The sequence below is a fragment of the Rana temporaria genome, chromosome 4 (assembly GCF_905171775.1).
Source record: "Rana temporaria chromosome 4, aRanTem1.1, whole genome shotgun sequence".
NCBI lineage: Eukaryota > Metazoa > Chordata > Amphibia > Anura > Ranidae > Rana > Rana temporaria.
This window is the reverse complement of record NC_053492.1, coordinates 176437601-176465196: the sequence shown is the minus strand read 5'-3', so window position 1 is coordinate 176465196 and position 27596 is coordinate 176437601. Positions and strand designations below refer to the sequence as shown.

Here is a 27596-nt window from a genome sequence, read left to right as displayed (position 1 = left end):
CCGGTGGCTTGTGGCAAACTTTAAACGACACTTTTTATGGATATCTTTAAGAAATGTCTTTCTTCTTGCCACTCTTCCATAAAGGCCAGCTTTGTGCAGTATACAACTGATTGTTGTCCTATGGACAGAGTCTCCCACCTCAGTTGTAGATCTCTGCAGTTCATCCAGAGTGATCATGGGCCTCTTGGCTGCATCTCTGATCAGTCTTCTCCTTGTATGAGCTGAAAGTTTAGAGGGACGGCCAGGTCTTTGTAGATTTGCAGTGGTCTGATACTCCTTTCATTTCAATATCGCTTGCACAGTGCTCCTTGGGATGTTTAAAGCTTGGGAAATCTTTTTGTATCCAAATCCGGCTTTAAACTTCTCCACAACAGTTTCTCGAACCTGCCTGGTGTGTTCCTTGTTCTTCATGATGCTCTCTGCGCTTTAAACGGACCTCTGAGACTATCGCAGTGCAGGTGCATTTATACGGAGACTTGATTGCACACAGGTGGATTCTATTTATCATAATTAGTCATTTGGGTCAACATTGGATCATTCAGAGATCCTTACTGAACTTCTGGAGAGAGTTTGCTGCACTGAAAGTAAAGGGGCTGAATAATTTTGCACGCCCAATTTTTTAGTTTTTTATTTGTTAAAAAAGTTTGAAATATCCAATAAATTTCGTTCCACTTCATTATTGTGTCCCACTTGTTGATTCTTCAAAAAAAATTACAGTTTTATATCTTTATGTTTGAAGCCTGAAATGTGGCAAAAGGTCGCAAAGTTCAAGGGGGCCAAATACTTTCGCAAGGCACTGTAAGTACCTATACATAGACATTAATGCTGTAAGCTCTTTATTGTGCCCTTTCTCACATCACAGCTCTCTAATGGCACGATTCCAATATACCAAACCTGTGTACGAACACGATTTTTACAAATACATTACATCACATCACTTCTGAATTTTTATTCGGTCGTGCAAGAATTTTCCCACTTTAGTAACCTATTCGTTTTTGATATAAAGACTAGCATGCAAAAAAAAAAAAAGAAAACGGACAATAATTTTTCCGATAATCTCAATGTGTGTACTGGGTTTAAAGCGGGGGTTCACCCTAAAAAAAAATTGTTTCTACCATGCCATCCAGCATACTAGCGCGAGCTACAGTATGCCTTTATTTTATTTTTTTGCGCCGTACTCACAGTTTAATCCTGTAGTTAAGTTTCAGACTCCCCGCGAGGAGTAGGCGTTCCTATGCAGAGGGGAACATGATTGACGGCCGGCTATGGCGCGTCACGCTTCCCGAAAATAGCCGAAATAGGACTTGGCTCTTCACGGCGCTTGCGCAGTCAGCTCCTAGTCTGTGCGCAGGCGCCGTATAGCGCCGTGAAGAGCCGAGTCCTACTCTGGCTATTTTCGGGAAGCGTGACGCGCCATAGCCGGCCGTCAATCATGTTCCCCTCTGCATAGGAACGCCCATTCCCCGCGGGGAGTCTGAAACGTAACTACGGGAATAAACTGTGAGTACGGCGCAAAAAAATAAATTAAAGGCATACTGTAGCTCACGCTAGTATGTTGGATTTCATGGTAGAAACTTGTTTTTTAGGGTGAACCACCGCTTTAAGGCCCTGTGCATACTGGACATTTTGCTATCTTTCTAGATGTCTTTTCTTCTGGCAGTGGTGTTTTGGACGTTGGACGTAGACAAGTGTAAGGTGTTTTTAGGTGTGTCAAGCACTTGGGCGTTAATTAATTTCATTGGCCAGAATAATAATTTAGTGCTTAATATGACCTAGCGTTAATGAGCATTTTAGACTCGTTTACAGGCATCAAGCGTTTTTTCTGCCAAAACGCCACTGCTTCTGGATATGCAGGCAGTATTTTTTTTTCTACTTTTTTAACACCTATGTGTACATGGACACATAGCTAACATGTAGGGCTGATTAGAGTGGCTAGATGCCCCTAGGAGCAGAGTTAAAAACATTCAGCGTGCATAAGGCCTTACAATCTAGTTAGCAGCCATGAAAACAGACTTTAACCATCTAAGGACCAGCCGCCACAGTTGTACTTCAGCAGGTCAGCTCCCCTGGGCAAATCGCTGCAGCTGTACATTGGGCGCTTTAAGACTACTAGGGCCGCGATGTCCGCCGGGCACCCACAATCGCTCCTGAGAGAGACAGAACAGTGATCTATCAATGTAAACAGACACCTCTTCATTCTGTCAGGAGAAAGGAGACAGGTCTGCTGTTCATAAACGGCGACCAGTCTCCTCCTACAGGCAGTTTCATCCTCCCACAGTTAGAATCACTCTCTAGGACACACATTTAACCCCTTGATCGCCACCTAGTGGTAACCCATTCCCTGCCAATGACATTTACACAGTAATCAGTGGCTATTTTTAGCTCTGATCGTTGTATAAATGTCAATGGTCCCAAAACAGTGTCCAATCTGTCCACCGCAATGTTGCAGTCCCACTAAAAATCACAGATCACTACTATTACGAGAAAAAAAAAATGCCATAAATGTATTCCCTATTTTGTAGACGTTATAACTTTCTTGCGCAAACCAATCAATATAAGCTTATTGTGTGTGTGTGTGTTTTTTTTTTTTTACCAAAAATATGTAGAAGACTTCATATTGGTCTAAACCGAGGAAGAAATTTGTTTTTATATTTTTTGGGGGGATATTTATTATAGCAAAAAGTAAATCTTGTTTTTTTTTTTTTTTTAAATTGTCGCAATTTTTTTGTTTATAGCGCAAAAAAATAAAAACGCAGAGGTGATCAAATACCACCAAAAGCCAAAAGAAATCTCTATTTGTGAGGAAAAAAAGGACGTCAATTTTGTTTGGGTACAATGTTGCACGACCACGCAACTGTCCGTTCCGTATCGCAAAAAATTGCCTGGTCATTGAGGGGGCAAATGCTTCCAGGGCTTAAATAGTTAAAATCAACTTTATCTTCAAAAGTGTGATTTGTATTCAGCCAGGAAATAATGACATTCTTATTTTTCCAGCTTTCCAAAACTATTCTTTTTAAGCCATCCGAGATGACACAGTAGAAACAAATAATTTTAATCAATGGGGAATGGAGGGATGAAGGAAGCTAAAGTAAGAATTGGGTAAACTGAATTTTCACTTTCCATGTTCTGCAGAATGCAGTCAGGAGACCAAGAATTCTAAGGCCTTCATGTACATTGCTACTCCTAAACTGATGTTTTTGGGACTTTGGGCGCTTTTTGCCTAAGCCCCTGAACTTCCCTCAATAAAATCCGAAGTTCACGTACAGCGGCATATCTTTGAGCGGGCGTAACGTATCCTATTTACGTTACGCCTCCGCAACTTAGACGGGCAAGTGCAGTATTCTCAAAGCACTTGCTCCGTAAGTTGCGGCGGCGTAGCGTAAATAGGCCGGCGTAAGCCCGCCTAATTCAAATGTGGAAGATGTGGGCGTGTTATGTAAATGTTATGTGACCCCACGTAAATTACGCTTTTTACAAACGGCGCATGCGCTGTCCGTGGACATATCCCAGTGTGCATTGCTCCAAAGTACGCCACAAGGACGTATTGGTTTCGACGTGAACGTAAATTACGTCCAGCCCCATTCACGGACGACTTGCGCAAACGACGTAAAATTTTCAAAATTCGACGCGGGAACGACGTCCATACTTAACATTGGTACACCGCATGTACGCCTCATATAGCAGGGGTAATTTTACGCCGGGAAAACCTAACGTAAACGGCGTATCTGTACTGCGTCGGCCGGGCGTACGTTTGTGAATTCGCGTATCTAGCTGATTTACATATTTCTAGGCGTAAATCAGCATACACGCCCCTAGCGGCCAGCGTAAATATGCAGTTAAGATCCGACGGCGCAAGAGACTTACGCCGGTTGGATCTAATAGAAATCTATGCGTAACTGATTCTAAGAATCAGGCGCATAGATACGACGGCTCAGATTCAGAGATACGACGGCATATCTGGAGATACGCCGTCGTATCTCCTTTGAGAATCTGGGCCATAGATTTTTAGAGGAGTTTAAGGACCCATGTACACGGGACGCTGCTAAACTTACGTTCAGAAGCAGTTGGACGCCTTTTTCAACTGCTCCTGAACTCATTCAATGCTATCCTATGTGACCATGTACACAGTCTCGTTTATTGCAGTTTTTTTAGGCAGTTGCGTTTAACAGCATTTTTTTTATGCAAATAAATGGGTTCAGATGCCAAACGTGACTAAACGTGGTAACCCGCGTTTAGCTGTGTTTTGTTTATAGGCATTTTTTGTTTTTAGCCATTTTAAAAAAACGCTTCTAAAGGCAAACGCGGCATTTAAACTCGGCATTTAAATGCGGCAAAATGGACATTATAAACGTGGGTTACGATCTGTCAAGTTTAATAATTTAGGAGCAGTTGTAAAAACGTCCCGTGTACATGGAGCCTACGATCAACAGTGTTTAGAGGCAGTCAAATCTTCTTCTCCTAAAAGCAGAAGAATCTTGTTCAGGAGAGGAGCTTTTGGACATAAAAATGCCAAACGTGCCTAAACTTTCAATTTACCTCTTGAGCATCTATTCACTTCAATGGCCAGAATGAATAAAAATTCTGCCCAATAAAATAAACGCCCAAATGACAGATACGGCTTAGGCGTATTTTTAATGCTGATTTTTTCCTGTTAGGAGAAACAGCATTTACAGTAAACCAGTGTGCATAAGGCTTTATAAGGAACCTTGTGGCACCATCACCAGGTATTATTTAAATAAAAGCTGTAGGTTTAAAGTATTAAAATTTAACTTTTGAAATTATATTATCATGTTAAACATTGTTTTGGTGATTGTGCAAGTGACAAACCAAATAGATACAGGTTTTTTGGTGGGGCAATATGCTCTGATCTTGCCTTTTTACTATTAATATTAGGGTTGCACTGATACCAGCACTAAGCAATTTGCAAGAGGACTTGTACTCGTGCAAATGCCCCAATACCTAAAACCGATACCTTTTTGAAGTGTGATTTTAGCCCATACAAAATGAATGGGCTCAAATGGCACTGCAAAGAATCGCATGTAATTTGAACAGGAATGCTGTGCGATGTGGTTTCCTGCACCAGAACCCAGGCTTGTCATAGGGATGCCAGCCTACAAGTATCGGTACTCGTACATGCCGGTAAAAAGATTGTATCAGTGCAACCCTAATTAATATATTTGAGAAAAAATATGAGATTGTATGTATCTCTTATAATCTATTTTAGCTGCCCTGAAAACACTCTTGCATTTCATATTGCATTCTTTGTACCTTTTGGAATGCCGATGATGACCCTTCTGCCTTGTATTAAAGGACTGTGTTTCTCGTTGATAATTTTTTATTTATAATTATCCTTATTGTTCAGCCACCCAGGTTTAACTTTGTTTATATTTGTTGCCCTTTGCAATGAACTGGCATATACTGTTGCTTAAAATGTCCTAAAAGCACTCCCAGTTTTCATTAGCTCTCTTTCTTGCAAGAATTTGATCCTAATTAGGGTCATGTAACATGGAGTGCAGCTTAGTAAAGTTGTCTGTTTAAATTTTAAATGTACGTATCCACCCCAAGTACACCTCTTGTCAAGAATTTATGGGAAATGTAATTACTCTATGATCACAATTGCCTAAATTATACCTAACTGACACCATTGTAATCAGCTCTGTGTTTGTAATTAGTAAGTCCAGCAGAGCATTATCTGGTAGCGATTTAGACCATTTGACACATGAAATTGTCCTGCAATACAATCAAGAAATGACAAGCTTTAGTTGAGTGCTACATAGTTCTGTCTGCCTAGTCAATATCGGAATAGTTTCACCAACCCTAACTGTGAAAGTAGGTGGGTCTCTGCCTTTGAGGGGCATATAGCATACACCTACAATTAATTTAGTGTTTGTATTCTCCCTTTGCAGCTCCATCCACAAAGATTCCCCCTATTTGCCAGCCCTGTTTACTAACGTTATCCCTCATATTCGCTTTCAAATTGCTATTGACTTACAGACACACCCCTTCGCCTCATCTACCTACCCTGGCCTTCTTATACAGGGATTGGCCCTGGATAGTCACAACCAAGTCCTATGAGCTGTCAAATTGTGTTTCTGATATTCCCACAAAGTCAAAATCCTCCTTGTGTAGCATAAATTCTAATACTTCCATTTTGTTAACCAGACTTCTAGCTTTTGTGTTTATTTTATAAAATTGTGTGTTATTGAATCCTTGCACACTAAATACATGAGTGTTTGTTAAAAAATAATTAAACAATTACGTGTACAAACAAGACAAATATACTTTTCTTACTGTAATGTCCAAAAATGAGTTATTTGAGACGTGACGCGTTTTTCGGCATGTATGCAATGACGCATCAATACTTTATGAATTACTGTACTTGGAAACAAGAAAGACAGGCAGAAATGGCCCAGTTCTTTTATTGCTCAGAACATGTACAAACGTGTTGCAACTAATTTGCCTTATGGCTATACATGTATCTTAGTTTTATCTTTATGCTGCTATCAAATAATTTTGGCGTGTTATTAAAAATACATAAATGAAACTCATTATGAGGCATCTGTTGTGTCTCATAATAATGTGTTGTATTTTAAGGGGTCTAATACATTAAAGTAACATTAAAGTCCAATAACAAAATAAAACAATAACAAACATGTTATATTTACCTGCTCTGTGCAGTGTTTTTGCACAGATCCAAGTGCTCTGTGCTCCAAGTGACCCAAGGATTAAGTGGCTTGCAATGGGGGTACCCGAGCAAGCTTGCTCCCGAGCTTGACCCCACCCCTCTTTTTTCTCACTGGCTGTGATTGACAGCAGCGAAAGCCAATGGCTAAGCCAATGAGGAGGGAGAGTCCCCGGAGAGCTGAGGCTCTCCTGCACATCACTGAAAGCAGGTTGGGCTAGGGTAAGTATTGGTGGGGCTGCTACTCAGAGAACGTTTTTTTATCTTTGTGCATAGAATGTACGAGGCTGGGGTTAACAATGTGTCCGGACACGGGCTCATAGCAGGGGTCTGGTGCGTCCCTATTCTCTGTTTTAGGAATGAATCAGGCCCATATTTTTGCCTGAATTTAGACCTAAAACTGAGCCAAAGACGCACAGAACCCCTGTGCAATGTGTTTCGCAGGCCGCCCCAGAGATGTGTGAATAGGCTCCATTGAGAGCAGATCACATGCAAGAGATACACATGCGGAAAAAATTCGCCCTGTAAGGAACCCTAGCAACCTATCCTGACTTGGTCACAGCTCTAGGGAACATACCCACAGCAGGATGGAGATATTATCAAATGACAGGGTTTTTTAATAAGATGAAACCCCCACTGAGATCACTAAACTCAATTACGGTGTTTGAGGGTCAGTGTGTGCCCTTGAGGGATGCTAGGCATTTGCTGTCTCAGATGTATAGATTGATATTAGGCTCCCAAAAGAGTAAAGTACCATACTTCATCAGGGAATGGAAAAGAGAGTTAAATAAGGCACTGTCAGAGGAACAAATTAAAAAAATGATTAAATCAATTTATTCTACTTCTATAAGCTTGTATGTTTAGGAAATGGCCTATAAATTTATGACAAGGTGGTATAGGACACCAGTAAGGTTAAATCAGATGTACCCAGCGGCAAATGCCCGGTGTTGGAGAGGGTGCGAGCAAAGGGGTACATTTCTCCATTTGTGGTGGGAATGCCCCAGGATTAAAATATTCTGGGAAGCCATTGCACCGTGGATTGAGAGGTTGACCCCCTACACCTATGGAGTTTACGCCTCTATGCTTCCTATTCCATGGAACGCCTGGAGTATTATACCACACTTATTAAATGCAGCAAAATTATTAATCCCCAGATTTTGGAAACAGATCGCCTGCCCAACCCTAGCAGACTGGAAAAAGGAGGTTAATCAGATAATGGAAGCTGAAAGGTGGATTCAAGTAGTGAAAAACAAAAAAGGGGAATTTGAGATGAAATGGGCAGGCTGGATACAGTGTGCACCTGAAATGGGCTAAAGATAGGAGAAATGAAGTGGAAAAGCAGGGGACGTAACAGATACATGAGGTCCCTAGGGTAGTCGCATATGGTTATAGCTGTGGAAGAATAAAGAGCTAGAACTATGCCCTTTGACCAGAATTTACTTATTTATGTTTTTTGCGCTATAAAATATGTAAGTATATGCACATGTGTATGTGTGTATGGAAAAAAAAAAGGAAAGTTTTTTTTTTTTTTTTTTTCACTCTCTCTCTCTTCCTTACTGATCCCCTTGGAATCTCCTTTATACAGCCTTGATAGTGTGGAGTAGGATGTCTGCCCCAAATTAGGAGAGAGAAAGGGAGTTCAGTTATGTTGAAATGGGGGAAGGTGGGGAGGGGTAGGAGTGGGGAATTAGGAGAAGAGGGACTTAAAGTAGAATTAGGATAGAGGTTGAACACTGTCACTAAGAGGATACTATTTTTTTTTTTTTAACACTAGTAAAATTGGGGGGGGGGGGGGGGGGGTCAGGGAGATGGGGATGTCACTTAAGTGGGAAGGGAAGTAGGTCAGAAGGACCATTAGAAAGTATACACAGTGGAAGATATTTTCATTATATGATATAATTATATATTTTCAACACTATGGCCATGAGTGGCCTCTTATGAGGGTTTGGTAGAGGGGGGTGGAATAAATAAATTACACGGAAGTAGGTAAGGGGTTCCGCCCCTCCCTTCATCCTCTAGGGAAAGAAAAGAAAGGTGAAAAAGAGGGGGGTATTTTTTTTTTTTTTAATATGCACGTTGTTATTTCATTTGGGGCAGGGCTCTACAAATCCTGGACGCCAGGTCGCCATGGCGACTAGAAATAGCGTCCTGGCGACTTGGCTTGGAAGGTGGGCAAAAAAAAAAAATTTGTTCCATAGGACCGGCGCTCTGCGGACTAGGCCGAAAGCCGCAGCCTCGCCTAAAACATCCTGCCCGCAGCTCGCCGCGATCCTGGGAAAAGGCTGCGAGCGGCATCTGCCGCTCGTGGGCTTTTCCCAGGATCGCTGCGGGCAGGATGTTTTAGGTGAGGCCTCGCGGCTTCGGCCTAGTCCGCGGAGCACCTTTTCCCCAGGATCGTGGGCGGACTAGGCCCCCACCTCCCCCGCCGCTCGATTGCGGGGGGGCCCGTGATGTCCGGTAATTGAGGCCGCGACTTTGCGGACTTGTGAAGTCCCCAGCTCTTCCTTGTGTGAGCTGGAGCCATCTGGTGGTGGCCGTTGGTATTACAAGTTAAGCATTACAAGTTAAACAGCAATTCTAATGTAATTTTTCACTATTTTCACTGTCATCCCTCTTCCCTCTAATTAGAACCCCCCAAACATTATATATATTTTTTATCCTAACACCCTAGAGAATAAAATGGCGATCGTTGCAATACTTTCTGTCACGCGTATTTGCGCAGCGGTCTTACAAGCGCACTTTTTTGGAAAAAATTACACTTTTTTTTCATTAAAAAATAAGACAACAGTAAAGTTATCCCCATTTTTTTTTATATTATGACAGATAATGTTACGCCGAGTAAATTCATACCCAACATGTCACGCTTTAAAATTGCTTCCGCTCGTGGAATGGCGACAAACTTTTACCCTTTAAAATCTTCATAGGTGACGTTTAAAAAAAATCTACAGGTTGCATGTTTTGAGTTAGAGGAGGTCTAGGGCTAGAATTATTGTTCTTGCTCTATCAATCGTGGCGATACCTCACATGTGTGGTTTGAACACTGTTTACATATGCGGGCGCTGCTCACGTATGTGTTCGCTTCTGCGCGCAAGCTCGTCGGGACCGGGTGCGTTTTCTGGCTCCTAACTTTTTTAGCTGGCTCCTAGATTCCAAGCAAATTTGTCAAACCCTGATTTGGGAAAATAGGCCAGGAGGGCCGACACACATAATCACGAGTGACCATTAGTCAAACACGAGGCACAAATTAATAATTACTAAAATAATTTATTTAATATTTATAAAAAAAAAAAAGAGAATAGACACAAAGGCCATTAGTGGCCCCTTTGGAAGTAGGATGGTGGGTCCTTCGCTTTTTCTTTTCTCTTTCCCTCTCCCCTTCTCTCCTCTCCTTTCTTGTCTATTTTCTCACGGGGTATAGAAGCACACGGTAGGAGAGCACACGTTACAAACAGAAGGAACAGAGTGTGTAGGGACAGAGCTAGGGGCAATGTGGAGGAGGAGTGGTGAATAATATTTTTTCTTTTTGTGCTCTGGGGGGGGGGGGGGGGTAGAATAATTTATAAGCTTTTGAGAAGATAATTCAGTCTATTTTTTTCTTACAATGTTCATCTGTGTTAAGTAAGATTTATATTGTTTGTATGGAATGTTGTTAATAATAATACAAACATTTTGATTATAAAAAAAAAAGAAGCCAATGCAAGATATTGCTACTGCATGGGTTATAATGATCTCTGGATAACTGCAAGGATCGCTTTCATCTAGAGGTCGACCGATATACTCGGTCGGACCGATATATCGGCCGATATTTGGCCGTTTTTAAGAAATCGGCATCGGCCGATTATTGTAAAAAAATCGGCCGATTTTCGGCTGCCGCGCTAAACCCCGCTCCACGAGAAATGAATCCTTCAGCCACGCTGCTGGTAGCCTGCGCGCCGGCCCCTCCCCCCCTACCTCGATGGGCTGTAGCAAGAAAGCAAACTTGTCACAAGCCCAAGCAAGCTGCAGTAGTTGCTTGTCTGCGCGAAGAGATCACAAAAGCTTCCTACAGCCCGTCGAGGTAGGGGGGGCGGGGCCGGCGGGCAGGCTACCAGCAGCGTGGCTGAAGGATTCATTTCTCGTGCTGCTGGAGACTGGGGTAATGTACAGTATTCCTATCATCTCTGATAGGTGCCATCGGCTCTCTAGTGATTGTACTCCAACTCACGTGGGGAGCTCACAGGTGTCATCCAATGGACAGTGCTGGAGGGACAGTGTGTACATGTTAGAGCCACACCTCTCCTGTATACACACTCATTTTATCCACCCCCACCCACGGCCAGCTCCATCCATCCATCCCCCTTCACAATACATCCCCCACCCCAGCCACATCCATCCATCCCCCTTCACAATACATCCCCCACCCACGGCCAGCTCCATCCATCCATCCCCCCTTCACAATACATCCCCCACCCACAGCCAGCTCGCTCCATCCATCCATCCCCCTTCACAATACATCCCCCAACCCACGGCCAGCTCCATCCATCCATCACCTTCACAAATGATCCCCCACCCACGCCAGCTCCATCCATCCATCCCCTTTCACAATGCATCCCCCACCCACGGCCAGCTGCATCCATCCATCCCCCTTCACAATACATCCCCCACCCACGGCCAGCTCCATCCATCCATCCCCCCTTCACAATGCATCCCCCACCCACGGCCAGCTGCATCCATCCATCCCCCTTCACAATGCATCCCCCACCCACGGCCAGCTGCATCCATCCATCCCCCCTTCACAATGCATCCCCCCACCCACGGCCAGCTTCATCCATCCACCCCCCTCTACAAATGCATCCCCCCACCCACGGCCAGCTCCATCCATCCCCCTTCACAATGCATCCCCCACCCACGGCCAGCCCCATCCATCCCCCTTCACAATACATCCCCCACCCACGGCCAGCTCCATCCATCCATCCCCCTTCACAATACATCCCCCACCCACGGCCAGCTGCATCCATCCATCCCCCTCTACAATGCATCCCCCACCACCGGCCAGCTTCATCCATCCATCCCCCTTCACAATGCATCCCCCCACCCACGGCCAGCTCCATCCATCCATCCCCCTTCACAATACATCCCACGGCCAGCTCCATCCATCCATCCCCCTTCACAATGCATCCCCCACCCACGACCAGCTGCATCCATCCATCCCCCTTCACAATGCATCCCCCACCCACGGCCAGCTTCATCCATCCACCCCCCTCTACAATGCATCCCCCACCCACGGCCAGCTCCATCCATCCCCCTTCACAATACATCCCCCACCCACGGCCAGCTCCATCCATCCACCCCCTCTACAATGCATCCCCACCCACGGCCAGCTGCATCCAGCCACCCCCCTCCCTCATCCACAGCCAGCACCATCCATCTCTCCCCCTCCACAATGCATCCTCCACCCACGGCCAGCTCCATCCCTCCATCCCCCTCGACAATGCATTACCCCACCCAGGGCCAGCTCCATCCATCCACCCCCTTCCCTCCATCCACAGCCAGCACCATCCATCTCTTCCCCTCCACAACGCATCCCCCCTCCAAGGCCAGCAACATCCAGCCATCCCCCTCCACAATGCATCCCCCAGGCACAGCCAGCACCATCTTATCCCCCTCCACAACGCAATCTCCCACCCACGCCCAGCACCATCCATCCTCCTCCACAATGCATCCCAATCCAAAAATCGGCCCAAAATATCGGCCGCAAAAATCGGCCTCATATATCGGCCATCGGCTGCCCCGATTTTCTAAATATCGGCATCGGCATCGGCCAGAGAAAAAAAACCCATATCGGTCGACCTCTACTTTCATCACCGATGACACATTGACCATGGTTTGTCTGTACATCCTGATGGTATTCTGTTTTGCTTCATGTGGGATCATGTTGGCTTTTACAAAGTTGCTGCCTATGCTTTGGCATCCTGTTCAAAGATTTTGAAGCCTGTCAATTTAATGTAATTTAGTTTTTTAAATTCTAGAAAGTTCCATAGTTTTAACATAATAATTTTTTTTTCTTCATACCAGTAATTCCATGTATTTGCAGAATTGTACTTTGCCCATGAGGGACACTAAAATATAATTTCAGCTATATGAGCTCATTATTCCCTTTTAGACTTCACAAGAGAGCTGCACCTCATGTGAGCTCTCCCTTGTGTTCTTTCTGTTGCTACTGCCTTGGAATGTTTGTTTTCCTGGGATTCTGACCACTAATGCATCAGGATTAACAGGATTAAAACAGAAAATACTTATATAACTGTTTTATTACAGTTGGCTGAAAAAAAAGTCAAATGTGTTTTTTCTAGGTTACTTTATAGAAATTGCATTTTAACAAGCAGTGTTTGATAGCCACAGCTCTGTTTTCGTTCTTCTGGCATAGAAGATACTAAAGTACAAACCTGAATTCATCACGTTGTTGTGATTTGCGCAATACATAGAGAAAATTGAGTACTGTCCGTGATACTTTTTTTATTTGCACTAACATTACAATTTTTCAGGACACTCTTTCAGGGTGTAAAATTGTATGTTAGTGCAAATAAAAAAAAGGATCACGGACAGTACTCAATTTTCTGTCACAATTGCACCAATACCCGCTACAATCATGTCAAGTGCAATACATAGGAAAGAAAAGTGCTCAGGTTATTCATAGCAAGCATATTCCAAAATTCATCTTCTGTAGCAATATTTTTTTTTAATACAGATTATTGAATTTTTTTTTTAGAAAATCCTTATAGGTGTATAGGATATTAACATCTTAATAAAGAACATTTTATATACTATGCTAGCTGTCTTATTGAATATCTGAGGCCCCGTACACACGAGAGGATATCCGCTGGAAACAGTCCGCCGAATTACGACGCATGCGAGGGAGGGGAGTGGACGGACTGATCCGGTGAGTCTGTACAGACGACCGGATCAGTCCGCTGGACTGGATTCCAGCGGATAGATTTTGTAGCATGCTACAAAATTTTTATCCACTGGGAAATGTCCCGCTCGGACGTACACACGGACCGGATCTATCTGCTGGAACTGATCCGCGGATCAATCCAGTGGATAAATCCGGTCGTCCTGTACGAGGCCTGAAGGTTTGTTTTTAGGTTGCATACAGGCCTCAATTCAGGGCCTTTGACATCAAGCACTTCATCCTAACCTAGTATAGTTAAAGTGATTTTAAAGGAAAAAAACAAACAAACAAAAAAAACAACAACGAACATGCCATACTTATATTCGCTTGCTATAGGGGCCCTCGTGCGCTGCTTGCTACCGCCTCACTGGCTGTGAATGACCGCAGTGAGAGCCAATGTCTGCTGCATCTTGGCCAATCAGGAGGCGAGAACTTGGAGAGCCTCAGCTTCTGTGCACTCCATTGGATAGGGCTTAGGTTTAGTATTAGGGGGGGGGGGGGGGAGGGAGCTCAGGGGGCAGCTGGACCACTGAAGGTTTTTATTATCTTCATGCACTGACTTATGCCCTATCACTGCTGTCATGGGCCCCATTGTTCGGTGTTATTGAGAAATTGTACCGAGTCAATTTGCGTCAGTAGGGGGAATAATGTCCCATTATTGATATCAGTGAATAAAATGGTTGCCCCAGGGGCCGGATAAAAGAAAGCAAAGGAAACTACTGACTCTAGAGCCATCTTTCACCATTAATGCATAGTTAAAGGACTTTTAACACCTCACCTATGGACACAGTTCTTGCATGCAAATTTTAAGTTTTGACAGATTTTGTATCTATTTATGCAACTCAATCTTTGTTTTTCAGAAATATGTTTTTGCGGATAGTCGGCAATCTTTAGTCCTAAAATTAAAATAAATTTTTTTAATGGGTGGGGGATAAAATAAATCTCCAGCGGTGAAAAGGGATTTATTATAAGAATATTAATAACTTACAGGATTTGAGCCGGCCACTCTGGCTTTCTATTATTTAAACCTAACCAGAGCTGTCTGATAAGGCATAAGTTACTGCAGTAGGTCACGTGTATATTGCATCTTAAAGTGATTCTAATGTCAAGATATTGTGTTTCCCTGAAAATAAGACCGGGCTTATTTTCAGAGTAGGTCTTGTTTATTTAGTTACTCTATGTACAATGATGATTTTAAAGTGGTTGTAACCCTAAAAAAAGTCCCTGTGTCCCCCTGTCTTCTCCCCCCTGTCAGCTTAGGAGTCGGCATTATGAACAAAAAAAAAAACCTTGGTTAAAGATGTGTCTCCCTTTGTTACTGTATTGTGGATATTAACAGCACTGCTGGACACTCATGTGACCCATGGGAGCTCTTCTCCACTCCAAATAACTGCAGAGGGAATGGCCAAGATCCTTGTTGACGTCAGCCCGCTCCAAGCACTGCAGAGGGAAGGGCAGATATTCTTGTTGACATAAGCCCGCTCCGAGCACTGCAGAGGGAGGGGCAGCAGACGTCAGCGGGAGGAGAGGAGAAGACCTCTGGCAGGGTCACGTGAGCACCCAGCTGCGCTGTAAGGCATTTACCTTATACAGGTATAATCTTTTTACAAAAACTGATTACATTTTTTTTTACAAGGACTTTACTAGGGCTTATTTTTTGGGGTAGGGCTTATATTGCAGCCTTCCCAGATAATCACGCCAGGTCTTATTTTCCGAGTAGGGCTTTATTTTCGGGGAGGGAAACGCTGTATTTTTTACCTTTGATTCATTCCTTGCATTAATGTATAAAAAATAAAAAGTCCCAAAGTCGTGTATGCACCCCCCCCCCCCTCCTGTCAGAAGTCAGGGGAGAGGCTGATCATGGAGAGGGCGCCCCTTGCAGCTAAGTGCAGTGCTTCCTGGAAGTTATACAAGGAGAGCAGTGCCAAAAGGTGCATGGTTTGCCAGGTGTTTGCTGGCTGATGAGCTGGCCACTTGGAAAGAACTGAAAGTCAATGGGATGATCCGTAGGGCCACTAAGCGCTTCGGTTGAGGTGGGTATCTCCAGTAGGGCACACTGGGAAGCAGCGGGTTGAAGACAAGCCAGGGGTCGTACACGTGAGACTCAGTCCAGAAGTATCAGATGCGAAGTACAGGTGAGGGAGCAGACCAAGAGCGTAGTCGGTTGGGGCAGCCAGGGGTTAATCGGGAGAGGGTCCGAAGAAGAGGTCAGAACAAGCACAGGTCGGTAACGGGGAATCAGAATCACGAAAAACACACGGAGCACAGGAAAACACTGGGAATCTGATGATGATCAAGCAAGGGTCTGCTCCAACAGCAGGCCTAAATAGACCCGGAAGTACTGCCCACATCAGTCACACTGTGTGCCGTGGTGGCCATGATTGTCTTGGGCAGGATTGCCAGTCCTCCTTCTGCCATTTCCCTGACACCTCCATAAACACTTATAGTATCTGAGTCCTTTTTTGATCCAGTGCTGTGGCTGTCTGCAGAGGCACTCTACCCTCTTCTTCTTACAGGACACAGAGGCAACAGTGGGAGCCATTGTCTCCTGCTGCTGTCAATCAAATTCCTTTAGCCATGGGTGGGGCTGAACCACACTGTGTGTCTGTGGATGCACGCAGCCTGGCTCAGGTGTGTGCCTACACAGCCAGCTTGTTATGGGGCCACTCGCAGAAGAGGAGGCATGGACAGCACTGGCGGAGGGACTCCAGAAGAGGAAGTAAGAGACTGCTCTGTGCAATACCATTGCACAGAGCGGTTAATTATAACTTTTTTTAGGGGGAAAAAAAGTAGCCATTATAACCACTTTCAGCTTAAAGCGGAGCTCCACCCTATAGTGGAACTTCCGCTCATCGGAACCCTCCCCCCCTCCGGTGTCACATTTGACACCTTTCAGGGGGAGGGGGGTGCAGATACCTGTCAAAGACCGGTATTTGCACCCACTTCCGGGAGTCCTCTCTGCAGGGACTCTGCAGGGAGTATGTCACTTCCCGCCCCCGCCCGTTGTGTTCTGGGAAACACTCGGCTTCCAGAACTCAACGGGAACCAGTAAGGACGGCACTGCGCGACTCGCGCATGCACCGTAGGGAATCAGGCAGTGAAGGTGGAGCGCTTCACTTCCTGATTACTTTACCGAGGATGGCGGTGGGGGAAGCAGAGTGACGAGCGATTGTTCGTCCTCTGCTGCCGATGTCGCTGGATTCCAGGACAGGTAAGTGCCCTAATATTAAAAGTCAGCAGCTGCAGTATTTGTAGCTGCTGGCTTTTAATATTTTTTTTCGGGCGGAGATCCGCTTTAAAGTTCTGTAAGCAGACTTTTTTTTTTGTATCAAAGGGCCTAGGAGGGCTTGAAGACACATGAATGACAGGATGAATGCTCCATCTGCTGGCTAACAAATTACAACATTTTATTCAGTATTGTATATTTACTAGCCTAAAAAGATTATTTAAAGTGTTCCTAAACCCACATCATAAAAAAGAAAAACTATCAATAAATGCTTTATTACGTGTTATTTATACTCAGTCACTCAAAGATTCATATCCTGTATTCTGTACCTGGTTGATCCTACTGCTCTCTAGCTCCACCTTCTGTTCATGTCCCCAATTCAGCTAGGGATCTTGCAGTTGTGGTGAAAAATCTGCACATGCTCCGTTTCCAGTGAGTTTCTATGCTGAGCATTTCCTCCCTATCACATCTGAACAGCCCGTGTGACTATAGAGTCACACATGTGGGCATCTACAGTACACAGTGGTAAATGACAACCCACTCCCTACCTCCTCCATGCCCACTAACCAGCTAAACACAATGGGGGTGGGATATTACATATAGATTAACAAAGGCTTCATCTCCCTCTTATCTTGTAACTTCCGTTACAAATGCTGACAGGTCACCTAATCTGACGAAACACAGGCATAAATAATATGTCTCAGAATTCAAGAAAGTAAATGTCTGGGGATCTTCACAAAGTAACTTTTTAAATGCAAGACTGTTCAGATGTATAGCAGTAGGCTATACATATTTGAAATTCAATGAGAAAATTAATACGTATGACATTTTGACTAATGATAGACTTTAACAATTTCAGTTTTGACCATGACCGACATTAATTTCTTTACACAAAAACCTGCGTTTAAGGATAGTTAAGTTGTTTTAAGACCCAAGGAGGTTCATCTCAACTTTGGGGGTCCCATATAGAACTTGGACCTAGAAGCCAATGTTACACATGGAAGTGTGCTTCTGTGTTTAGTTGGTATAGTGTTGCTTTCTGTAGGCGAAAATCTTCTTTATAGTGTTCTGGTCACACCTGAGCATTTATTTACAATGCTTGTCTCAGCAATAATGAGAGCACAATATGGTCCAAGTGGTTGCCCTGATTTTGGTGTGTATTTGTAGACTTTTTGTGGAATTTGTGGTGAGGCTTCAGTGGTCAGTTCCTTTTATACTGGCTGTTTTTCTATGCTTGGTATAGTTTAAAAGTTGTCCTTAGTCATGTGATGATTGTCATCCAGTCTGGCCATTACTGACCTAGTAGTACCAACAGATTCCTTTAATCAGCTGCCAGTAGGGTTGCGCCGATACTAAGCATTTGCACTCGTGTACCTGAAACTGATACCTTTGCAGTGCGATCCAGCCCCACCTCTGCTCTCTTATTGGCTCACTGACTGTGATTTACAGTAGCGGAAGCCGATGTCTCAGCCAATGAGGAAGAGAGGCCGGAACAGCTCAGGTTCTCGTGCACATTACATAGTAGGCAAGGTTGAAAAAAGACACAAGTCCATCAAGTCCAAGTTATGTGTGTAAAAAAAAAAAACTTCAGCCTTTTCCACCACTCTAAGCAGTTAAAGATATACTGCGGCAGGGCAGGCTCTATTACTCAAAACAACCTACCTGTACATAATTTTCTGCAATAGACACTGGGGGCACGCCCAATTGGACAGAGGGGGAGCCAATCAGCGGGTCTGGTGTACCCAATTCCCGCCAGCCACCCACGATCGCTCCCCAGAGAGGCAGAACGGCGATCTTCCTATGTAAAGAAGGCAGATCGCCGTTCTTACAGGGATGAAGATGGAGATCTTGTGTTCCTGCTAATCAGGAACATTGATCTCTACATTCATCCAGTCAGTCCATCCCCCACACAGTTAGCAATCCTAGTGACAAACTTAATCCTTTGATCGCCCCTGATGTTGACATCTTCCCTGCCAGTGTCAGGTGTCTGATTTGTCCGATCTGTCTGCCACAATGTCACAGTCCCGCTACAAAATCGCTGATTGCCGCAATTGCTAGTAAAACACTAAATCATAGTTTGTAGACTCTATAACCTTTTGTGCAAACCAATCGCTTATTGCAAATAATTTTTTTTTCTTTCTTTTTTACCAAAAATATGTAGCAGAATACATATTGGCCTAAATTGATGAAGACTTTTTTTTTTCTTTTTTTTTTACATATTTTTTATTGGATATGGTTTACAGCAGGAAGTAAAAAATATTGTTTTTTTTTTCAAAATTGTCGCCCATTTCTTGTTTTATAGCGCAAAAAATAAGAACCACAGAGGTGATCTAATACCACCAAAAGAAAGCTCTGTTTGTGGGGGGAAAAAGGACATCAATTTTATTTGGGTACATCGTTGCATGACCGCGCAATTGTGAGTTAAATTAACGCAGTTCAATATCGCAAAAAATGGCCTGGTTATTAAGGGGGTAAAACCTTCCGAAGCTGAAATGGTTAAAGCAGAATAAACTCTCTCAAAATGTAACAATTTTTAATCCTTATGCTGTTAGCATTAGTAAATAAATAGGAAGGTATGTTATATTTATTTGTTTTAATTTTTTTTTTTTTTTTTTTTTTTACATTTCTTCAGTTGGTTTCTGGCCTTGGCCAAAATGATGCCATACATTCCAGAAGTCTTCATGGGCACTTTTTTTTTTTTTCCTCGGGAGGAGGGGCATTCTCAACTAAACACACCCACCTGCCTGTGTGCCTGAGCTAAGGGCAGATGGATTCCAGGAAGTAAATGCTACATAAATTATCTGCCATTACTCAAGATGGCCGCAACTAAAAATGCTAGGGAGGTTTCTCAACAAACGAAAGTATGGAGACATGGATGGATGGGTGAGTTTTCTTTGGATTTTAAAACTGAATTAAATAGTGCTATCAGTTTGTGGTGCTCGGAAATGGTTTAGTACCATTTTACTTTAACCCTGTTTATAGAAGTACTGTATCTCCTTAAGGCCCCTTTCGCACTACCCCGACTTCAGCCATTTGTATGTTTATTAAAAGTCAGCAGCAACAAAAAGTGTAGCTGCTGGCTTTTAATAAACAGGCACTTACCTGCTCCAGCGACGCGCCGGCCGGGGCTCCGCTCCTCTCCCCCCTCCCCGGCCGGCGTCTTCATTTTCAGTGTGGGCACCCGGCCGTGACAGCTTTCGGCTTCACGGCCGGGCACCCACTGCGCATGCGCGAGCGGCGCGGCCCGGAGCCGCGCCGTGTAATTGGTCAGGAGATCGCCTAGGACCTGTGACGTGTCCTAGGCGATCGCCTACAGCAGCCACTTCCTGAAGGCGATTAAGCTTAGTCGCCTACAGGAAGGAGGAAGTGGGACAGGAAGTCCCACTCGTGCTGAAGCCCCCACTCCCCCCCCAAAAAAATTACATGCCAAATGTGGCATGTAAGGGGGAGAGGAGTGGGTTAAGAGGAAGTTCCAAATTTGGGTGGAACTCCTCTTCAACTCGCATCAAAGTCGGACCAAAGTAGCACAAGGACTACTTTGAAGTTGGTGCGACTTGCACATACTGTATATGAATGGTACTGATTGGAAATCGTGGGGTACGACTTGTCATGTGACTTTGCAGTTCCAAGTCGCAGGTCAAGTTGCAAAGTGTTAAAGGTGCCTTAGGGACTTGGCTGATTATAGATCGGAGTTTACATGTGTTCAGCTGTCGGCCAATGACATCTGATCACATGATGTAAACAGAAGGCGGTAATCCGTTTTTTTCCCCTCATGCTGACCGCACAAGGAGAAAAAAATAAGCCAATTACCGTCTTGTGTAAACAGGACATCGGTCGCACACTGTGACAGCCACTTCTGCTAACCACTGCCCACCAGTACTGCTATCCAGTGCCACCTATCAGTACCCTTCGGTGCTGCTTATCAGTACAGCCTCAACAGTGCCTCCTGACCAGTACTACTACTCACCAGTGCATTCTTATCAGCGCACATCAATGAAGGAAAAACATTTCCTGTTTGCAAAATCTTATAACATACAATGAAAACGTTTTTTTTTTTTTTATACACAATTTTTGGTCTTTTTTTTGTTTGTTTGTTTAGAAAAAAAAAAAAAAAAAACAGTGGTGATTAAATACCACCAAAAGAAAGCTCTATTTATGTGATAAAAAATTTCATATAGGTACAAATTTGCATGACTGCAATTGTCATTCAAAGAGTGACAGCGCTGAAAGCTGAAATATGGCCTGGGCAGGAAGGGGGTATAAGTGCCCAATAAGCAAGTGGTTAAATATATTCTGAAGGAAACCATATATTTGTTTATGCGTGACACAGAAATCAGAAGCAAGTGGAGATCACTGGAGTAGCTATGTCTGTGTGAAATCTGTGAATTCCAGCTTCCAGGGACATGGCCAGGTATGATACATACTAGGGTTGTCCTGATACCACTTTTTTAAGACCGAGTACAAGTATCTATACTTTTTTATTTTTTTATGTCATGTGACAATTTGACTAATGGGCACTGATAGGTGGCGCTGACGGGCACTGATGGCACTGACAGATGGTTGGCACTGACAGATGGATGGCACTTATGGGCACTGATGGATGGCACTGATGGATGGAACTGATGTCACTTATGGGCAGGCACTGATAGGCACTGAAATGCGGCACTGATTGGCAATTGCATAATAAATGACATGAATGATGAGTAGAGGAAGGATTTTGCAATGCTATTTGGCATATGACATTGCAAAATCCTTCCTTTCCTCTCATCATTCATGTCTTTTAATTTCTAGTAAGTATGCTGCGACGCCCATATTGGCACACCTTGAACTTGGCTGCAGTAAGCCAGCAGCGGACATCTTGTTACACCCAGCCCGAACTATATGGTCTGGGTGTAACAAGATGTCCGCTGCTGGCTTACCGCAGCCGAGTGCAGGGTGTACCAAGATGGCCGTCGAGATGTTTACCCTTTCGACAGAGACACAAAACATCACTTCCTGTACTGAATGTGACGGCTCCAGTCACCGGAATATGCGGCGGCGCCCTGCACCCCTGCCCTGGCCAGCTTACCCACTGCACTCTGATCCACTGCTGCCAGACCGATCTCCGCTCCGCTCTCTCCTTCCGCCGACTTCCGGTTTCAGGTATCGGATCTGGGATCAGTATCAGTGCCGATACCGATACAACCCTAGCACATACATGCTGTAGTTACATTTGTCCATAGTGGACCAACTATGTAAAAATATACAATGCTTGGAATTCTTCTTTTAAAGCGGAGGTCCGACCAAATTTATTTACATTTACAAATACTGCAGCTGCTGACTTTTAAAATAAGGACACTTACCTGTCATGGGCGCCCGCGATGTCGGCACCCGAAGCCCATCCATCCTTAGGCTCTCAGGTGCTGCTGCCACCGCTATCTTTCGGTAAGGGAATCAGGATGTGAAGCCTTGCGGAAAGTGGCGTTGATGCCTGCGGGTGGCTCGGATATCTATGCCCGGAAGTGGGAGCAAAATACCTGGATTACGCAGGTATCTGCTCTCCCCCTGAAAGGTGTCAAATGTGACACCGGAGGGTGGGAGGGTTCCGAAAAGCATAAGTTACATTTTTGAGTGGATCTCCGCTTTCAAGTGTAAGTTCACCTTTATAGAAAATCTGTACCGTGAACTTACACTGGACCCTCTCCCCATCGTACCCGGTCTCGCTGTACCTGAATCCGGCGATCTCCCGCACTGACACATTGTTTTGCCGCTTTACCAGTGTCATATGTGACCAAGGGAGCTTGTCTGTGTAGGATGCGCAGTGTGGTATTCTTCATACCCCCACTGCCGAGAGAATGCCAAAAAGAGCCGCCGCCCGCCATGTGGCTCAAGGCATGACGTCACACCGCAGCAGACCATCGTGGCTCATGACATCAGATGGCGGCTCGACTACAAATGGAGATACTGCAGTGGGTTTGGGCTGTTGGGTGACACACCCCCTGGGTGGAACCGCTGACTGACAATGGCGGTCTGCTTATCAAGTGAAACGGAAAAGAAGGGGAGGGCTAGAGGGCTATACATGACAGAGGCTTCCCCGAATGGAGAATTGTCAGCCCTAACTCAGCCCACAGTGCAGAAGATTGCACATAAGATGGAAATCAAGGTGCTAGATGTAATAACCATCATATAGGGACAGTTGAGATGAAATGGAAAATGCAGGTACAACAAAAGTGGCCAAGTGCCCGCAGTGGGAAAAACACACATGCACATAATGAAGAGAATTGAAATATGATTTATATTCATGTGTCTCCTCCCTCACATTCCCTCTGTTCTTAGCTACATGAGAGCTTGGGGGAGGAGAAGAAGCAGTACACCGAGCTTCCCAGTGAATGGCTGTGCAGGGGTTGCGTTTTAGAACAAGTCTGACCATTAAAGGAGAGCACACTGGGTTTCCAGCACAGCTAGAGAACTGACCATGATGTGCTCTCCTGCTAAGCGTGGTCAGTTTTTTTTTTTTTTTTTTAGGAAAGCAGAGGGACTGGCAGTAACACCAGGGATTCCACATAAATTCAGCAATACAAAGAGAACAGGGTACTTTATCATACAAGTACATGGTACAGCAGGCATATATTAGGAATAAGAAATGTTGGGATAAGAAACACTTTAAGGAATTGATCAAAATGCGAGTTGTGTGTGTGTGTGTCTCCAGCTTTGCAAAAATCTATTTGGAAAATGATTACGTCGGGTGGAAAATCAGCTGTACAGTGACTACATTCTATTGGATAGTCAGGCCCCATGCACACGAGACGCTGCTAAACTCAAGTTCAGAGGCATTTGGGCATTTTTTTCAACTGCCCCTGAACACATTTAATGTTATCCTATGTGTCCATGCACACAATCACGTTTTTTGTCGTTTAAAGTTGGGTTTATGTCCGTTTTTTCAGACGCAAAATTTTGGGTTCAGAAGCGTTTTATTTTTGCGTTTTAAACTTTGGGAGGTTCTGCAATGTCTTTGAGATAAGTGCTGACAGCCGCAAACGCGGTAAAATGCCGCTAATCGCGGCAAAACGCTGCGCAATTCGCGGAAAAAATGGGCGTTTTCAAGTTTAGAGGTGTTTGTAATTGCTTCTCGTGTGCATGGGGCCTCACTATTCATCAGTTGAGCTGTCTTTAGTCCGCTGTGGGTGCCATGGTTTTCTGAATAAAATAGCCGACAGTGGGGATTCCTTCATCTGTACTGTTGGCCTGAATATAGGAAATCAGTTAATTTTTCCTCTTTCGTGGGCTACATGTGCATTTGCTGCCATCAACTTTAGTGTGCATTTTTTTTTTAGGGGTCATGTGCAATCGTTTGCTATACAATGATTAGTAATCGTGCCATTTTCATCAGGATATGTTAAAGAAGTTATATGTGTAAGGAGTATAGCATTACTGCTTTTTCAGAGTTATACATTTTTTGAGCTGGTGGAGTTAAATTGATCACCAGGTGAAAACGGGGGGAGCCCAAAAAAGATAACGAATACAGTCACCACATGTAATGATTGGTAAGCTGTAATATATTACATGTTTGCTTTTGGGTTTAATGCTGCTTTAAGTGGTAATGTTGACTGTCATGCTTTCTGCTGTAAGCTCCTGCCTCCTGGCAGTTTGTTTTGGTCCTTCAACACCAATTTACAGCATGTTTATTGGAGTAGTCAACCCCATAGATAATGATGGAAATTTTCCAACTCCCAGTATGTTGTTGAGCTTTGCTTAGGGGCTGGATATGTTCCCAGGATGAGGAACAAGCTGCCAGGAGGTCAGAGTTTACAGAAGATCTCTGGATGCCAGCCACAGGGAAAAGTGTTCTTTACAGCATTTCACACACCGCCCAAAATCCAGATATGTTTGAGGGGAACTGCAATAAAGTTAAAGGTTCAACTTTTTTTTTGTATTTATTTAATAGGGGTGACTTGTTAGAAACAACGGTCACGTTTTTATTGTTGTCTGTTTATTTGGGGAGATTAACTGAAATATTTGCCCTCTATTCCAATTCTGAAGGCTAGTCATTTTTTTTTTTTGGTTAGGGTAAAAAAAAAATTTGACTAGCCTTCAGAATTGGAATAGAGGGCAAATATTTCACTGGTGACACTTGTTCCCTTGACTACATTTCACTACAATTTGAAAAATATTAAAAAAAAATTTCCTGTTAGTCGGCAGTACAGGAAATAAAAGGAAATTTACCTAATGAATAAAATAAAAAAATAAAAATACTGATGGCGTTTTTAACCTAGCCTGCTAGATCCAATAATAAGTTTGACCTAGTACTACAGTACTTTATATAGTAGCTTCAGAAGTTCTCATTATTTTTCTGAAACTTTTGGAATTACATTTTTATATATTTAAGTAAATGATACTGTGGAAAGTTAGTAGACTTTCATTGCTGACCGTCCTACTGATCCACAGACCTCAATATTTTTAAAGTTATGCCGCGTACACACGATCATTTTTCGGCATGTACAAAAAACGAAGTTTTTCCAACTTCATCATTAAAATGACGTAGCCCACACACCATCGTTTTTTAAAAATGCTCTAGCAAAGCGCGGCGACGTACAACACGTACGACGGCACTATAAAGGGGAAGTTCCATGCGGATGACGCCACCCTTGGGGCTGCTTTAGCTGATTTTGTGTTGGTAAAAGACGATTCGCGATTTTCTGTATGTTCCATCGTGATGAATGTGCGTACTCCATTACGAATGGTAGTTTTACCAGAACGAACGCTCCCATCTCATAACTTGCTTCTAAACATGCGCGGGTTTTTAACGTAATTTTAGCCCACACATGATCATTTTTTACAACCCGAAAAACGACATTGTTTAAAACGTCGTTAAAAAATGCAGCATGTTCGGAAAAAAAATGTTCTCGTTTTTCAGAACCCAAAAAATGATGTGAAGCCCACACACGATCATTTTAAATGACATTTTTTTAAAGCAACGTTTTTTTCATGTCGAAAAATGATCATGTGTACGCAGCATTACTCTTCCAGAAAAAAATATGCAGATCATAAGTTCTGATTGCACTTTTACTATACTGGACAGCATGCTTGATGTAAAACGCATCAACCTGTCAATGATAGCCTTCATATGTTTTACTCTTCCTTTAATAAAACATGCAGTGTTTTGTATATTCTCCCAAAACTGAAGCAACTGATCTTCTCACTTGTAGTGCAGAGTGGATTTGGCTTTCGTAAATGTCTAGGATCACCCACTGGGCAAAGTGCACTTAGATGTGCAGTCGCTGTAGATCCGAGAGGGACATGCAAGGAAAAAAAAAAATGCATTTTATCTTGCACATGATTGGATAATAAAATCAGTAGAGCTTCCCTCAGATTTACAGCGACTGCACTTCCAAGTGCACTTTAAAGTGCGCTTTGCACTTGTAGTGCAAAGTGGATTTGCCTTTTGTAAATAACCCCCAAAGTGTTGTTAAAAGAAGAGGTGGGTGCTGCGCTGTAGAAAACATGGCCTTGTCCTAACTTTTTCGCGACATATTGCTCTCATCAATTTCAAAATTACCAGGTTTTTTTTTTCCTTAAAATGGTCAGTTTTCTCAGTTTAAACATTTGACATGTATTATATTGTCTGTTGTGAATAAAATCTGTGTTTCTAAGGTTTGCAAATCATTGCATTCTGTTATGTATATTTTACAGTGCTCCAACTTTTTTTGAATTGGGGTTGTATTTAAAGTGCTTGTAGGTTTTTTTTTTTTGTTTGTTTAAATAACAAACCTGTTATTCTTACCTGGTCTGTGCAAGGGTTTTGCACAGAGCAGCCCTGAACCTCCTCTTTTGGGGTACCCCGGTGGCACTCATGACTCCTCCTCTTTATTGGGTGCCCCCCATGGAGAGCCGCTTTCCATTGGGGCACAAGTGAGGGCGCGCTTAGAAGTCCCGCTGCTGCTCCCATAGATGCATACAGCAGGACTCGGCCACCCCCTGTGTCACTGGATTAGATTAACAGCAACAAAGCTCCGTGACCGTGCCCGTGGGACCCGCAGACTCTATTTCCGCTGGTGTCCCGCGATCGTGTCACGGAGCTGCAGAACAGGGTAAACAAGGCATTTTCCTGTTCTGCCTTGAGACAGGACACTGATCTACTGCTCCCTGTGATCGGGAGCAGTGGTCACTGTCGTCTCACTGGTAGCCCAGCCCCCACACAGTTAGAATCACTCCCTGGGACAAGAGAACTGCGCCAACTAATAAATATACTCAGCAAGCAAGGCAGGTATAAATATAACAGAATGAACAAAAGTCCAAATAGAAGTAGAATATTGAACGGACGCCTCAGATATTGGAATCAGGACGAACAACACCCAGGTGCACTTGACATCCGTGGAAACCACCACCACATGGAAAGCAGCTTACCAGATTGCAGATATACAACAGCAGTGTATAATGATCTAACGGCAAGATGGAACCAGGGTGAACAGAACCACAGTGGGGTTATACTCAAAATGTGAAGACTCAGATCCGTATCAGGCGACCGATCCGTGGGTCATAACATAATTGTGAGGCTTGGGTATATATAGCGGTGAATCATTGCAGAGCCCATCTCTATTGAAAACGTCAGACTTGTGACGAAACGCGTCTGGGACGACGTGCAGCGAAGTCACCGCGTTCAACGCAAGGAGGAAGGGCTCCTATTGTGCCGGCCTGCATTTGTTTATACATGCTTACATTTCACGGATGTCTGTGAGTAGGATTTTATACTTATTAAATCTGTTTTTTAAACATTATCG

General features: G+C 43.8%; 1 protein-coding gene across 4 annotated transcripts in view; it reads left to right on the top strand.

Moving 5' to 3' along the window:
• The window catches only part of TBL1XR1 (TBL1X receptor 1), a 187778-nt gene that overhangs the window by 20873 nt on the left and 139309 nt on the right, over nucleotides 1-27596 (top strand). The window contains exon 2 of one of the 4 annotated variants that reach the window (XM_040349393.1): nucleotides 19472-19722. The exons of the other annotated variants lie outside the window; for them this stretch is intronic. The gene's annotated coding sequence lies outside the window, so the exon portion shown is untranslated. The remainder of the gene's footprint in view (nucleotides 1-19471; nucleotides 19723-27596) is intronic. 4 annotated transcript variants of the gene reach the window in all.